Source organism: Eleutherodactylus coqui, chromosome 7 (genome assembly GCF_035609145.1).
Source record: "Eleutherodactylus coqui strain aEleCoq1 chromosome 7, aEleCoq1.hap1, whole genome shotgun sequence".
In the NCBI taxonomy this organism is placed as follows: domain Eukaryota; kingdom Metazoa; phylum Chordata; class Amphibia; order Anura; family Eleutherodactylidae; genus Eleutherodactylus; species Eleutherodactylus coqui.
This window is the reverse complement of record NC_089843.1, coordinates 209279362-209295955: the sequence shown is the minus strand read 5'-3', so window position 1 is coordinate 209295955 and position 16594 is coordinate 209279362. Positions and strand designations below refer to the sequence as shown.

Genomic DNA, 16594 nt, shown 5'->3' with positions numbered 1-16594 from the left:
AGTAGATGAGCAAATTCTAAAAATGATCATGGCAATTGATGCGGAGACATGCAAATCACACAAGGTCTCTGAAATCTTGAAACTAGCAAGTCTAATCGCTAATCCCTAGTGGTAACACACAGTCGATGCAGCAAGTTTAAGAACCACGGAGCTTCCGTTAAGGTTTAAAACATTTGTGTAAATACAATAATTTACATTAATGTTAACTTGTAATTAGTTTAAGTGAGCACAAGCTATTTTACTAATCCTCATTAAATGGAGTGCAGCTCTTCTGAAATCATTGTCATATGAGGTGCTAATTGGAACATTACAATAGCAGCCTGCTCGACCTTACAAATCCCTTTGCATCTCCAGGGCTCTGCCTCTGTGTTGCAGCTCCCTGCAATTCGAGGTTGTCATCTACTCATGTCGTCTAGGAATGTCGTCCAACATGGCAAGCAGACGTTATTGTAGCTGTCCACACTTCCCAATCATTCTGGAATAGGCTGGACAGTCCCCGATTTCGGGCACTGTACCATTGTCGTGAGAAGTCTGCTGAATATCCCCAATTCAACAGTAGTTGCAACCTCAGGATGTGGTTGAATATATTGGCGGAGAAGGGAGTCATCAGCTTCTTGCTCCACCATTCACTTTGTGGCTGTTGTCAGAAAATTGTGGAGGGGAAGTGTTCACTTACCCATCGTTGCAGACAGGGTGAGGTTGGGTCAAGAAGGACGAGTGACCCACAGGTTTTCTTCTCCATTGCAGGTTTTCTTCTCCAGTGCCAGTAGTCAGAAGCCAGTTGAGCGTGACGCTATGTGGAGTATAGAGGATGGAGCCATAGAGAGACTTGGATTGGAGAGCAGGCCAAGAAGAAAGGGAAGTGCTTGAAGAAGTGATGCTGCTGCAGACCAGAGTTCTACCAGCAGATCACAGCAACTGCTGGCATCTAAGGGGTATCATTACTGTGATCGGGCACTAATGCAGTATTATGACTATAATGGGGCATCATTACTGTGAGGGCAGATTAAGGTAACATTATGAAAGTGAGGTGGCATTAAGTGGGCACCCTGACTATGATAGGGCACTAAGTAAGCATTATGACTGTGATGGGACACTATTATTGTGTGGACACTATGGGTCACTATTATTTTTAGGGGAACTATCTGTGTGGCACTAAGATGAAAAAAGTGTCGCAGCATGCTTTGCATTCTCCCTATTTTTGGAAAGTTGGGAGGTATGTATCTCTGCTTGGCCCACAAAAACAGGGTTCTTGCCCAATTCCCAGCATGACCTAAAAAGAGCCTTCCCCAAATATAAGCACAGTAACACTCACCCCCTCCACTGATTCCTGACTATTCTCACAACCCTAGCAGATTTCCTAAAGCTCACCGCTCAGGCTGATGATACACTTCAGTCTTCACCACATAGGCGACAGCCTACACATCTTGTAACCTCACCAACTGCTTTGTGTTCCATTCCCCAAGTCCTGCTTGGCACAGGAACTAAACCACTTCTCTCTATGGACTTGGGCACTCTCTGCAGGTAACCTTCTTATCACCACCACACAAGCCCAAATAAGAATTTCTAGCCTCTGATTCACCACAGCTTTCAGTCTCTCCCACCTCTCCGCAGAAGAAGTTTGTTTGTACTGGTGACCAATATTGATAGCAGAAAAGTATCACATGGTCCATCTAGTCTGTCCTTATGCTATATTCTTTTTTACTTTTCTCTTAGGATAGATATACATTTATCCCATGACTGTTTAAAGTGGTTGTCCAACTCAAAAATATTTTATTTAAAATGGCTGAAAATGTGTTAAAACGCTGTGAAAATATAAGAGTATATATATATATATATATATATATATTAGCTTACATTTTCTTAGGGCACATGTCCACAAGCATTTTTTCACCAAGTATAACGCATGCAATCCCGGCAGAACTGATATTTACGAACATTGGTAAAATGCTGCTCGTCTCCCCAAAACGGATGTGAAAATGAAGCCTGAATTCTTAATGTACCCCTCCTCTGGAAAACAGTTTTTAAAATATTTTTATGGGTTTTTTTGTATATCGTCCATTTTTATATTGTTTTATGTAATTTTTATTAATCGCGGGTCCTTATCCCAATGCCCATAGCCTTATACCTTTTGCTAATTCATATTTTATTACAGGAATACTTCTGTTTTTTCCATTCCATCTATTTCCAATTGTTTTTTTATAACATTTGTATTTCAAATATTGTTATTGTTCTACATTATATTGCATTTAAAATGTTTTTTTTCCTATTGTTCCTTTGTTCTGTTTTACTTTTTTTAATGTATTTTAGGCACAGTACTGTTTTTACATTTCCTTTTATCATGTATCTTAATTGTCAACAATCCAGTCCACTTCTGGAAACAGGCATTCACACCAGATGAAAATACACAATGATTTGAACACTGGGAGGACGACCATTTTCGAGAGTGCCATGCGATTTCCAGTCGCTGGTAATGCATGCCTGCTGAATACTACAGAGAGCAGTTCAGGAGAACTGCCAGCCAGACGCGGCTGAACTCCGGCTGCAGCGGAAAGGTGAGTATACATTTTTTTTTATTTTTACACATTTTAGGATGATTTTCAGGTAAGGGCTTATATTTTTAAGCCCTTCCCGAAAATTCATCCCGCGCTCGCCGACAGCCCATTGCTTTCAATGGAGCCGGCTGTATTGCCGGCTCCATTGAATTCAATGGGCTAACATCGTTCTTCTCTGCCACAGCTGTTACAGCTGTGGCAGAGGAGAACGATCTTTATGCTGACAGTGCGGGGATGGGGGGCCCACTTTTGCCGCTATTGTGGCTTAATAGTGGGACCTGGGAACTTGAGATGCAGCCCAACATGTAGTCCCTCGCCTGCCCTATCCGTTTCTGTGTCGTTCCCATCACTTTCGTGAATTTCCCAGATTTTCACAAATGAAAACCTTAGCGAGCATCGGCGATATACAAAAATGCTCGAGTCGCCCATTGACTTTAATGGGGTTCGTTACTCGAAACGAACCCTCAAGCATCGCGGGAAGTTCGACTCGAGTAACGAGCACCCGAGCATTTTGGTGCTCGCTCATCTCTAGTAGATACGTAATTAAATTAAACTCTGCCCCCACGTTATTACCAACTCACAGATTTGTCACTATACTAATGCATCTTGGCAGTTTTCTTGTTCTTGAAAAAGGAGTTAAATTCTCCAAAACGCGTAGCACTATGCACTCTACTGAACCTTTTGATTATATATAATAAAGATTTCCTTAATAATCTACACACCGTTGGACTGAGCCCAGTGTTTTTGAAGAAGAGCACGCATTTTAACTTGACATTCCTGGATATCAAAGTCAGGGAATTCCCGGACGTGCCCCCTATTGAGTGAGTATCTGTATGTTTCACTACTTTGGTTTTTATACTTTGTATTTTAAACACTTAGAGCGCTGGATATTATTGGTTTTTGTTTTATTTGTTCTTTTCCACTATGGAGGGATTGTGACTGATGGAGTTGTGATTGATTTATATTTACTGTCAATATCCTTTACTTAGTATTGCAGAGTTTAGGGATAGGACCTAAGGTAACTGTAGGGACATACTAGTGTATTGTTTTTTTATTTTATCTTAGATGCATCCTTTATTGTATCTGGAACTAAGGCTATATCAACCTGGTTTAGAATTGTTCTACTAAGTAACATCATACATGAATTACCTATTGGGTATTGCATACAATGGTTCTAATTTTTGCCATCAGTGTGGTATATATTTGATTAAAGGGGTTGTCCCACGGCAGCAAGTGGGTCTATACACTTCTGTATGGCCATATTAATGCACTTTGTAATGTACATTGTGCATTAATTATGAGCCATACAGAAGTTATCAAAAGTTTTTCACTTACCTGTTCCGTTGCTGGCATCCTCGTCTCCATGGTTGCCGTCTAATTTTCGCCGTCTAATGGCCAAATTAGACGCGCTTGCGCAGTCCGGGTCTTCTGCTTTTCTCAATGGGGCTCCGTGTAGCTCCGTGTAGCTCCGCCCCGTCATGTGCCGATTCCAGCCAATCAGGAGGCTGGAATCGGCAATGGACCGCACAGAAGCCCTGCGGTCCACCGAGGGAGAAGATGCCGGCGGCCATCTTCACCGGGTAAGTAAGAAGTCACCGGAGCGCGGGGATTCAGGTAAGCGCTGTCCGGTGTTCTTTTTTAACCCCTGCATCGGGGTTGTCTCGCGCCGAACGGGGGGGGGGTTGGAAAAAAAAAAACCGTTTCGGCGCGGGACAACCCCTTTAAGTCAATTTTTAAAATTATTTAATTAAATATTATTTAATATTTTTTAATTGTTTTCATGGGGATGTTATCGCTGCAGTTATGACCCCTTACATGCAACTTTAACAATGGTGACAATATTGTGTCATATTTAGGAAGTACAAAAGCTGGGAGGAAGCTTTTCATGTGTTCCTCTATGCATTCTGGGCATAATTTAAATTCTACTTGAAGGAGCCAAACTCTTGTGCTTCATTAGCCAGGCATAAGGTCTCTAAGATTTCTAGTGGGAATACATCATAAATGAGATTTGTTATACTGAAATACTTCATTAAATCCAACAGCAGCATGATTCCAAAGAATAAAACACCTTTTTATTGATGTAACTCAATGTGAATTCAGATGTAGTCCTGTATCATATTATGCTTTATGATGCAGATGAAAGGTAAATCTGGCTATTCTCTTGCTATAAACCATTCACAAATTACAGTCTACATAAACACTTCAGTTAGCCCCAAAAGAACGATACTGTGGTAAGAGATCCTGGCTTACAGACAAGAAAATGATTTCTCTATTCCTTTATGTTTTGTATCACCCTGTTGGCATGTAAATTCTTTGTGAGTGCACAAATTACTTTTAGTATTTTTCTTACATAAAATAGTCTTAAACGGCTATTTATAACATGATTTACACACTAACCTGAAAAATGTATGCCTGATTCCTATAGCTGGTGAATATTGAGGTGGAACAAAAATATCACATTTGTTATTTCTCCAGCCAAAACTGTCAAATACAAGAATTAATATCACATCTTTGACAGCTGACACCCACCCACGACAGTTGGGATCAGCATAAACACTGATCGCGGTTGTTAACCCTTTAAATTACGCTGTCCATTCTGATAACGGCATTTAAATGCCGTGATCTGAGTTCAGGAGTCCCAGGGTTGCCATAGCTGATTGCCTATTAAGCCATCCTTGTGGCACATCTTGATACATTGCCTGCAGTACTATGGTATTGGATTATACTCTTTTAAGTCCCACTAAATAAAAAATTTAAAATGAGTATAAAAAAGTTGTATTAATTATTAAATAAAATATAATAATCAACAACTTTTCCCCATATTTACATTAAATGATCACAACTAGAGATGAGCGAGCACACTCGGATCAGGCAGTTACTCGAGCGAGCATCGCTCTTCTCGAGTAGCTACTTTCTCGATCAAGCAGGCTCGGGGTGGTGGTGGCGGGAAGCGGGCGGTATCGGGGGGGGGAGAGTGTGAGAGATCTCTCTCTTCCCCCTGCTACCCCTCGCCGCCCCCCCTAAGCCTGCTCAGATGAGAATGTAGTTACTCGAGAAGAGCGATGCTCGCTCAAGTAACTGCCTTACCCGAGCGTGCTCGCTCATCTCTAATCACAACCAAAAAGCCAAAAACATAATTGCTATTGCTGTGTCCATAAAAGTCAGATCTAGCAAAATAATGTATTATGTCTCCCACACTGTGAACGCCATCAGAAAAAAAAACGACGCCAGAATTGTGCTTTTTTTGGTCACCTCTCAACTCCTAGAAAAAGATTGAATAAATCTTAAAGTTTGAATCATAGAATGGTAGAGTTGGAAGGGACCTCCAAGGTCATCTGGTCCAACCCTCTGCTCAGTGCAGGATTCACTAAATCGCAAAAAACAAGCTCTCAGACATTTTTTTTACCCTTTTCTGAACCTGTAGGAGACCTGAAGCAGAATAGCTCTGATTTCTATCATAATGAATTGCAGTACAGAAGTACTGCAATTCATTATCCCTCACAATAGCAATCAAAGGCCATGGTAGGCCCAGACACCAGTTTTTGGCATCCCATCGACCCTCCGCAATGACATAGTTGAGGGCCAATGATGTTGTAGAAGGTGCATACTCCCTCCGTAAATCCTTTACATGCCACAATTTACATTGATCATGGCATTTAAGGCGTTAACAGTGGGGATAGGTGTCTCACCATTCTCTTTAGTTGCAGCTGGAGGCCAACTGTCAGACACAGCTGGCTCCCTCTGCAGGATGGCACAGACTCCCTTCTGAGCCCTTGCCATCCACTGGACATAGGTTTACATTCTGTTGTATTAACTACTACCCTGTCAGGACATAAACACGGATTGTTAATGATTGTGCTTTGAGATTCTCATTTTGCAATATTTCCCAACCTTCTTGTGCATTTCTGTCCTTAAGAACATCCAGCCATTGGATTCTTCCTATCCTCTTCCTGAGTTCATTAAAATCTGCCTTTCTGCAATCCAACCTTGACGTTTGAGTCCTGTCAGGTCTTCCTCCGCTTGCTGTTCAAAATTCAATAATAGTATGATCGCTGCCTCCTAAGGCACCAGCCACAGTTACTTCCTCAACCATGTTAGTAATACCCCCTTTACACAAGCCGATTCTCATTTGAACGAGCACACGAGCGAGTGACTTCACTGCTAATTTGTTTGCAGCTGTTTGCGCTCATGCAGAATGTTTCACTCATATTCTATGTAGAACACTGAGCAGGGAGTGTTTAAACGTAATGAGAAGAGAATGAGCCACGAATCATTTTTATGCAGGTTTAAACTGAGCAATAAACGAAAAGTGCACAATGGTTCGCACTTAGACCTAACGATTATTGCGCGCTTTTCTTTGTTTAAGTGAATTTTGAATGACGATCATTATGTGTAAATATTCCTTATGAATTAAGGCTCATTTACACACAAAGACCATCTTTCAAGGGATTAAAAATGTTTGACAGTTCTAGCGATCATTTTGCATAAAGTACTAATGGGCACTAATGCCCATTAGCACTTTATCAGCTTCATTTGCGTACAAATAAGCCTCCAGCAGCTGTTTGCAAATCCCAGCCTGTGGTCTGGACTTTGCACTCAGCTGCATTATCTTTGCACAGGCTGCCATGGGCTGTTGGCTGAATACAATGTATTCAGCTGCTCCCATGGAGAACACAGCATGTGGTCCATACTATCTCTCTCCAGCTGAATGATGGATTTTATGCTCACCTCAAAATCATCATTCAGCTGAAAAGTGAAAGATAAAAGGGTTTACACACAATGATTATAGCTCAAAAGCCATACAAAAAAGGCAGTACTTTTTGGGGGGAACTTGGCCATCTGATGCAGAAAAGGGGTCAACAATATCTTACAATGGTGTCCTTTCTGTTGTTCTCTCCTTGTATTCTTACCCAAACAGTTTCTACAGAACTACCATGCTCTGAAGCTTGAAATTGAAATATGTTTATAGAAATAAAGGTAATGTGTATAAAAATGTAATTGCTGTTTTCTTGTCATACTTTTAAATACAAATGCCAAATTATACATGAAATATAAAAATAGGATGCAGAAATATACAAAGTAGGACGTAGAACACAACAAAATACAAAAAGAAAGACCTACAGCCTGCCTTCATGGGATTCTTATTTGTTACAAGACAAAAATAAGATGTCACGATGACAGCTGAAATATGTTCTCTTATCACATTTAATTGGTGCCAGACATTTCTTCGCCCCGAGCAGTCGAGTAGATCATTTGAACCATTTGTGGGTCTAAGAGACAATTTTACTTTAGATCTATCAGAAAGCCCTTGTTTATTATCAGCTTTAGGCAGTCCAAGTATATTGTATTTGTGAAATATTAAGAAGTAAAGAATAGGAAGTTAGCTGCAGTCTGAAATCAGTGTTTCTCCAATTTCCAGAGTAGCTACAGAAATATAGCACCAGCCAAGTATGTATGGATTATATCGCTGAATCTATAATCTAACCATAGAAGAATAATTCTGTTTTTCCTTCACTGTCCTAGAGCATTTTAACACCTTAGTGTTAAAATATATACAGGTTTTTACGTCCTGGGTGTCTGGGCTTTAATCTACAGGGCCATAAAAACACACCTGCCCTGTAGGCTAAAGCCCCGGATCCATAAGGGGAGCTGAAACTACTCACCTCCGGCCTCTGCAATGTCCCACGGCGATCTGGACCTAACACCGCCTGTGCAAAATGGCGGGCTCATGCGCAGAAGGCTGGAAGGCCCAGGGATTTAAAATCTCCCTGCTGTCAAAAATAGCCGAGAGCAGGGAGATGTCATCAGGGGCGCGGTATGAGGATAATATCGGTCATGTAAAGTGAAAAAAAAAGTATAAAAAAAGTTTAAAAAGTTAAAGTTTCATCTCCCCTCAAGGATCCGATCGGTGAGGGGAGATGAAATTACTTAAAGGGGTTGTCCCGCGAAACAAAGTTGGGGTATACACTTCTGTATGGCCATATTAATGCACTTTGTAATGTACATTGTGCATTAATTATGAGCCATACAGAAGTTATTCACTTACCTGTTCCGTTGCTGGCGTCCTCGTCTCCATGGTGCCGTCTAATTTTCAGCGTCTAATCGCCCGATTAGACGCGCTTGCGCAGTCCGGTCTTCTCCCTTCTAAATGGGGCCGCTCGTGCCAGAGAGCTGCTCCTCGTAGCTCCGCCCCGTCACGTGTGCCGATTCCAGCCAATCAGTAGGCTGGAATCGGCAATGGACCGCACAGAAGACCTGCGGTCCACCGAGGGTGAAGATCCCGGCGGCCACCTTCGCAAGGTAAGTAAGAAGTCACCGGAGCGCGGGGATTCGGGTAAGTACTATCCGTTCTTTTTTTTTTAAACCCCTGCATCGGGTTTGTCTCGCGCCGAACGGGGGGGCTATTGAAAAAAAAAAACCCGTTTCGGCGCGGGACAACCCATTTAACTAAGGCCCCTGGATTTCTCCCCTGATGGTATCTTTATCTGCGGACCTTTCCCTGCTTTGTGCTGTGCATGTATGCTTGAAAATAGCGCTTTGCACAGTGCTGAAACGTGTTACAGTTAATATGTTTAGATTTTTTTTCTTTCTATAGGCTTCATGCCCAGGGCCGTGTCGGACTCCGCCAGTGGAATATCGCAGCAGAGTCCGACCTGGCGCCCCCCCAAAGACCCCATACTCACCTCTCCGGATCTGCCGTGTGAGTCCCATCTGGCGAGCCAGCGCAGTACAGCGCATGACGCACCCGCAGTGGGCAATGACACAGCCAGCGGTGGGCAGTGACACGTAATCACGCAACACTTCCACTGTGCTGCAATGTAAGCCAGCCGCGCATTTTCCCGCAGCAATTAGTGCATGCCGCCCTTTCTTTCACGCTGCAGAATTCCGCGGTAGAATCCCGCAGCGTGAACATTGAGCTATTAGGATCAACAGAACCGAATAGCTGCGGATTTTCGCCGTGTGAAGCGTGGCAGAAATCTGTCCATGGGCATTAGCCCATATACTGTGATTACTGAACCGGAACCATTTGGATCTCTGGGACAAAACCAGTGTGTTCTCCAGCTTTGATGCCCATTTGGGACAGGGCAACCGAACGACAAAATAATCAGTGATTGATTATATTAACGCCTTCTTCTAGGATTGATGGTGTGAGGGAGTGCTGTCTGGCATATCCATCACACCAGGTTAGTCCTACTCATAGTTCCATCTATCAAGTAGGCATATTTCCTGTCAGAGCGCTGTCCTTAGAGTTAATAATGTATACAAATATTGTACTGATGGCTAAAACATCGACGCAGGTTATAATTAAATTACTCTTTAGAATGTTAAAGAATAACCTTGTCAAAATAAACGTGCGCCATCATGTTGTCTTTTCTACGGCCATGATTGATTCATAATGTAAAATGCTCTACATGACAAATGATGTGGGGGACGTATCACCACTCAAGTGTTATTACACTGATCAATACAGAAAAATAAGCATTTTGTCAGTGATAGGCTGTCAGCTTATTCAGACTGATGAGGGAAATCTTCAGCAGTGAATCCATGATTGTTACCGCTACACAATTTATGTTTACAGCACAGTTTTGTCTGTGTTCACGCTAACCCTTGTACGGATCGAGTGACGCTCAGGAGGGAGATCCACATGGGACCTGGGAGCGTTCTGGTGTTATACAATAGGTTTATGTGGGACCATAATGTATACTGCTATGGTGATTAAAAGGTTAAAGGAGATGTCCCGCGCCGAAACGGGTTTTTTTTTTTTTTTAACCCCCCCCCCCCGTTCGGCGCGAGACAACCCCGATGCAGGGGTTAAAAAAACCACCCGCACAGCGCTTACCTGAATCCCGGCGGTCCGGCGTCTTCATACTCACCTGCTGAAGATGGCCGCCGGGATCCTCTGTCTTCATGGACCGCAGGGCTTCTGTGCGGTCCATTGCCGATTCCAGCCTCCTGATTGGCTGGAATCGGCACGTGACGGGGCGGAGCTACACGGAGCCCCATAGAGAAGAGGAGAAGACCCGGACTGCGCAAGCGCGGCTAATTTGGCCATCGGAGGGCGAAAATTAGTCGGCACCATGGAGACGAGGACGCCAGCAACGGAGCAGGTAAGTATAAAACTTTTTATAACTTCTGTATGGCTCATAATTAATGCACAATGTACATTACAAAGTGCATTATTATGGCCATACAGAAGTGTATAGACCCACTTGCTGCCTCGGGACATCTCCTTTAATGAACTTGGCTCTCAGGTCATTCTGTCAGGTAATAGTTGGTAATGGTCTCCCGCTGTGATTGGCCGGGGTGTCGTTGCCAGGCTGTTTTGAGGTAAAGCTGGCAGCGGGCGTTGATTGGTGGCCTAAAAAGAGCGGGAAGCTCGGCCCGTTGCTGGGCAGGAGTGGTGTGGTTGAAACCTATGTGATTGGATAACGGGAGTGGAGGGGGCTGTGAACAGAGGGCATTTAAGTAATCAGCAAAGAGGTACCGGGCATCTTTGGCTGTAAAGCAGCTTGGATACAGACGCTTTGTGAGGATGGAGGACTTACTGCGGCAGTTAGTCATCAGAGCGGAGTCGGCTGGAGGTGAAGAATGGCTACACAGCTGCTTGACCTTGCCTTTGCCATCAGTGAGCACTTCGGTTTGTCAGCCGGGGTTCTGGAGCCAGAACCAGAGGATCCTGTTATTAACATGGGTGATGTAGAGCAGGAAACACTAGAGGGCGCTGAACAGGATGTGCTTGAGCTGTCTGCTACAGTGGACCCTGGATTGTATGCTCCGGAAGGAGAAGAGAGGCCCCGGGAGATGACATCACAGAAGCGCCAGAGGAAGAGGAGCAGGGCTTGCACGCCACCGAGGAGGAGAAGCGCGAGGAGAAGGGCTGCGCAGGAAGTGTCGCAGAGCCGAGGCAGGTGCCGTTCGTGAACAGGGTGCCGGTGAAGGGACATCTAACGGTGAGCGCGCTGGGGGCCGGGGGGGGGGGGCTGGCATTTATGCTGCGGGCAGTGCTGGAACAGGGGGGAGGGAGGGGGAGACACTAGGGTCCATATGTTCTCTCCTGCATACAGTTTCCTCCCTGCCTGTTGGCCCCCATCAGTTTATGGATCCTTCAGGGCCCGGAGTATGTTCCAAGCAGGTTAACCCTATGCTGCATGTGCATGCTCGGCAGCCAGCTATGCCTCCCCAGCCAGCTTCCCAGGCGAGGGCTGGTGAATTCATCACTGTTGGCTAATGTTATGCATAATTTAACCCTTCCCAGCCCCTTAGCTCTGCCCAACCACTTAACCCTTCCCAGCCCCTTAATCCTATCCAGCAGATTAACCCTCCCCTGGAGGAATTGCTGCTGCGTTTGTCACGCATAACGCAGGCAGGGGAGAGGGGGTCTCAGCTGCCGAAATCACCAGGTCAAGGCGGACCTGGAGCGGGGTGCTTGGCTCCTGCAATGTCCTGGGATACAATTCCGGTGATTCCGGAGTTGGACAGGGCAGCAGGGGTGAATCACTCGTGCTTCACAGAAGCGCTGGTTTGTGAAATTTCTCCTTTGGGTTTTCATCTGCCTCTATCGGTTAAGGAACGGATATGGAAAGGCGAGTTTGTGGATGTGATGTCCCTACTGCCTGTGGGAAAGGAATCGGTGAAGGCGGATAAAAAACCGGAGGAGAAAGAGGAGGAGTTTAGACGCCCGAGGCATTTTAACAGCTGGCTTCAGGCGTTCTGTATTTACGCTGCGGTATTGTTGGAACGGTCGCAAGTGAGTGCGGCTGGTTTGTTCCAACATGTTGACATTATCCTGGGAGCATACAGGAAGGTTTAGTTAGGTTAGGAAGCATGGTTTAGTTATGACATGATGTTCCGTCAAAGCTTGCTATTTATCCACATTTGAAGTGGGGAGTGAAGGATGTGGGCTTGTGGCTAAACCTTCTGTTGCCTGCAAAGCCTCCTATCTTGTACAGGCAGCAGGGGGCGAGCAACACGCCCACGCGCCGGGGGGTGTGCTTTGCTTTTAATGAGGGTCAATGTAAATGGCTGCTTAATTGCAAATATAAGCATGAATGCTCCTTTTGTGGCGGATTACACCCGGCCATTAAATGTTTTAAAAGGCTGCCTCCTTTCCAGCTGCATCGCTGTCACGTGACGCTCCCAGCAAGGGCCACGACTCCGGTGAGGCTGGCAAGCATGCTACCCTGGTTAGAGAGGTACCCCTGTCCGTTGGAAGGCCAACCTCGTTAAGGAGGGTTTTCGTAATGGATTCTTGTACCAGAATTTAAAGGACCAGGTTGTTTATGGGCTAATAATTTGGTCTCTGTTACTAAATGTCCTGCTGTTGTGAGAGAGAAGATTTTGAAGGAGGTCCAAGAGGGCCGGGTTGCAGGTCCATTCGTTTCACCTCTTTTTCAAAATTTTCGTATCTCTCCATTACATTTGGTTCCGAAGAAGGAGCCTAACTCCTTCCAGATGATACACCACTTGTCTTATCCGGAAGGTGGTTCTCTGAATGACGAGGTTAATGCGGATGAGTTTCCGGTAGAATATGCATCGTTTGACAATGCTTTGATTTTGTTGCGTCAGTTTGGGATCGGAGCATTAATGGCCAAGGTGGATATTCAATCTGCGTTCAGGTTGTTGCCTGTGTGCCAGGCCGGGTTTAACTCTTTGGGGTTCAATTTGAAGGTTGTTTTTATTTCGATATGGCTTTGCCCATGAGGTTTAAGGCTTCGTGTTTTTATTTTGAATTATTTTCCTCTTTTTGGAGTGGGTTATAAGGCAAGAGTTTCCAGGTGTTGGTGTAATGCATTACCTGGACGACTTCTTGTTCATTGGGAAGGCCGGCAGCTCAGAGTTTGAGTTGGTTTTAGAGGGCTTTATATCCAGAATGCAGCAATTTGGTGTTCCACTTGCAGTGGGTAAAAACAGTTTTTCCATATTAACGTCTGGAATTTTTAGGTGTAGTAATTGATTTTGTCGCTATGATTTTCAACTTCCTATGGCTAAGGTGTTGAGGTTGTCGGCTTTGTTTAGTCAAATTTTGCACAGAAAGAAGGCCACTTTGAAAGATTTACAGCAACTAGCTGGACTGCTTGCCTTTGCGGCAAGGGTGATTGTTTTAGGCCGGGGCTTTTCGCGGCGGGTATTCGAGGCGATGAGAGGATTGAAATCGCCATCGTCGCATGTTCGGCTGTCAGCAGGGCTGAAGCAGGATTTGGCAGTTTGGCTCAAATTTTTAGTTGATTTTAATGGTCAGTCTGCGTTCAAATCAGTGGTACAGGCTGATGAGCTCGGCATAGGAGTGGCAGCGTCGGCAATTGGTTTTGGTGTAATTTATAAGCAGAGTTGGTCGGCGGGGTGTTGGCATGCGGCTTGGAAAGGTAACGGGTTTATCAAGGATAGATTGCTAGTTCAACTATTTCCTTTTGCAGTGTTGTTGCAATTATGGGGCGAACAGTTAGCCAACAGGCGGATTTGCTTCTGTTCAGATGACAGAAGGTTGGCGATCGCGCTTAATTGTGTGTCTGATAAATCAGAATTGGCAATGCAGCTTATTCGTGTGTTGGTCCGCTTATGTTTAAAATTTAATATAATATTGCGCATTAAAGAGGGTGTAAGTTGCGTTAGTGGGACTGCTGGATTTTTATCTTGCTTACAGATGCAGTCCTTCAGGGAAGCGTTGCCCGGAGCGGATCTTGTGGGAGTCAGTTGTCCGGACTGCCTTTGGGATCTGCAGACGATTTAGTCTTCTCGATTCTGTCACGGTCTGTCTCACCTAGGACGTGGCATGGTTATGTGGCGGCATGGAAGGATTGGGTACTCTTTTGTGGAAGGAAAGGATTCCTGGATGATACGCAGGAGGTGCAATGTTTTATTGGCTATGTGTGTGAGAAATTGCAGTCCCAGTTGTCATATAATTCTGTAGTTAAGGTATTGGCTGGGATTTCTTTCTTTCAGAAATGGAAAAACCTTCTACCCATTAATGCTCTGTTCCAGATTAAGCAGTTACTAAAAGGTTACAAATCTGTGGCATGTTCTCCAGATAAGTGGTCGGCTATTTCATTTGTTTCACTGGGAAAATTAGTCCGTTCCCTTCCATCCGTATGTAGGTCAGCTTATGAGGTGCAGTTGTTTAAGTGCGCCTTTTTGTTGGCCTACTTTGGGGCATTAAGGATGGGGGAGTTTTATCTTTAGCCAGGACATCACTTTCTCCGCTGCTGTGTTCGGATGTTTCTGATCACGGGAATTTTATCAAAGTTCTCTTGAGACATGCGAAGACTGACAGGTCGGGGAGAGGGGTGTGGATTCGGCTGTTTGCGAATGAGTGTGCAGATCTATGTCCGGTTAAGGCGTATCAGACGTTTTTGTCGATGCGGCCCCTGATTCCAGGTTCGCTGCTTATGCATGCAGATGGACAATCGGTATCGAGGTTTTAGTTTAATATGGTTTTAAAGAAATGTTTAAGTTATGTGGCGACCGGACAGATGGCTGTTTAATTTTTCTCTCTTTGCAGGTCCTATGAGAACGATTGTCTGGATAGTTGGCCATTCGTTTGTCTTCTGGGCTAAGCAGCGTGCTGCGGAGCGTTGTTATTCCGAGCTCTTGGGACTTCGTTATTTATTGGGCCGGACGCCGAGGTATGCGTTGGGGCTCATTGATGTCAGAGCTGATTCCAAAGCTAGCTATTTGGCCTGTACCTGATATTCTGATCATTCATTTGGGAGGTAACAATGTTGGAAAGGGCAGCACTTTAGCGCTGTTAAGGGAAATGAAGTTGGGATGGGTGAGGGTTAGGGATAGGTTCCCTAGTTCGGTTTTGGTTTTGTATTTTCAGAAATAATTCCGCGTTTGTTGTTGACATTGCCGGAGTTTAAGTATATTGAGAGGATCCGAAAAGAGTGAATCATGTCATGGCAAGGTTTTTAGGTAGTTTTTCAGGATTTGCTTTTAGGCATACAGAGCTTGAGGGATTCATTGCTGGTCTGTTCAGGGACGATTTAGTCCATTTGTCAGACATTCGTTTGGACATTTTTAATGCTGATTTACAGGCAATGGTTGAAAAGGCTGCGCTGTCTGTGGGGGGGGCCTTGTCATTGGTTATGACATGGCCTGTTGGGGATTTGTAGCCCGCATTAGGCGGGTGGGCAAGGGGACTTGGGGATTGTGGTTGGTTTTAGCGCGTCTTAAAGACGGTATTTATTATTAATGGTGTTGTTTCATTTGATCCCCAAGTGTTAATAAAATCCCATCAATAAAGACCGCGGCCTTTTTGTTCCAACCTGGTTGTCCGTGTTTGATTTATCTATTATTAAAGGTTTAAGTTGGTGAGGATGTTGTAGCAAAGGTAAGGTAAGGAGAGCGTAAGATTCCATGTACGGATCGAGTGACGCTCAGGAGGGAGATCCGCATGGGATCTGGGAGCGTTCTGGTGTTATACAATAGGTTTATGTGGGACCATAATGTATACTGCTATGGTGATTAAAAGGTTAATGAACTTGGCTCTCAGGTCATTCTGTCAGGTAATAGTTGGTAATGGTCTCCCGCTGTGATTGGCCGGGGTGTCGTTGCCAGGCTGTTTTGAGGTAAAGCTGGCAGCGGGCGTTGATTGGTGGCCTAAAAAGAGCGGGAAGCTCTGCCCGTTGCTGGGCAGGAGTGGTGTGGTTGAAACCTATGTGATTGGATAACGGGAGTGGAGGGGGCTGTGAACAGAGGGCATTTAAGTAATCAGCAAAGAGGTACCGGGCATCTTTGGCTGTAAAGCAGCTTCCCTCCCTCCCTCCCTGCAGGCTGTCGCGGTTGATTGATGGGGATTTGTAGCCCGCATTAGGCGGGTGGGCAAGGGGACTTGGGGATTGTGGTTGGTTTTAGCGCGTCTTAAAGACGGTATTTATTATTAATGGTGTTGTTTCATTTGATCCCCAAGTGTTAATAAAATCCCATCAATAAAGACCGCGGCCTTTTTGTTCCAACCTGGTTGTCCGTGTTTGATTTATCTATTATTAAAGGTTTAAGTTGGTGAGGATGTTGTAGCAAAGGTAAGGTAAGGAGAGCGTAAG

General features: G+C 44.7%; 1 long non-coding RNA gene across 1 annotated transcript; it reads left to right on the top strand.

Annotated features, from left to right (window-relative positions):
• Positions 1 to 10941: 10941 nt before the first annotated feature.
• On the top strand, positions 10942 to 16507 carry LOC136573109 (uncharacterized). The gene is made up of 2 exons (XR_010785854.1): positions 10942 to 11506; positions 15052 to 16507. It is a non-coding gene; the product is annotated as an uncharacterized lncRNA (long non-coding RNA).
• The last annotated feature ends 87 nt before the right edge of the window (positions 16508 to 16594 follow it).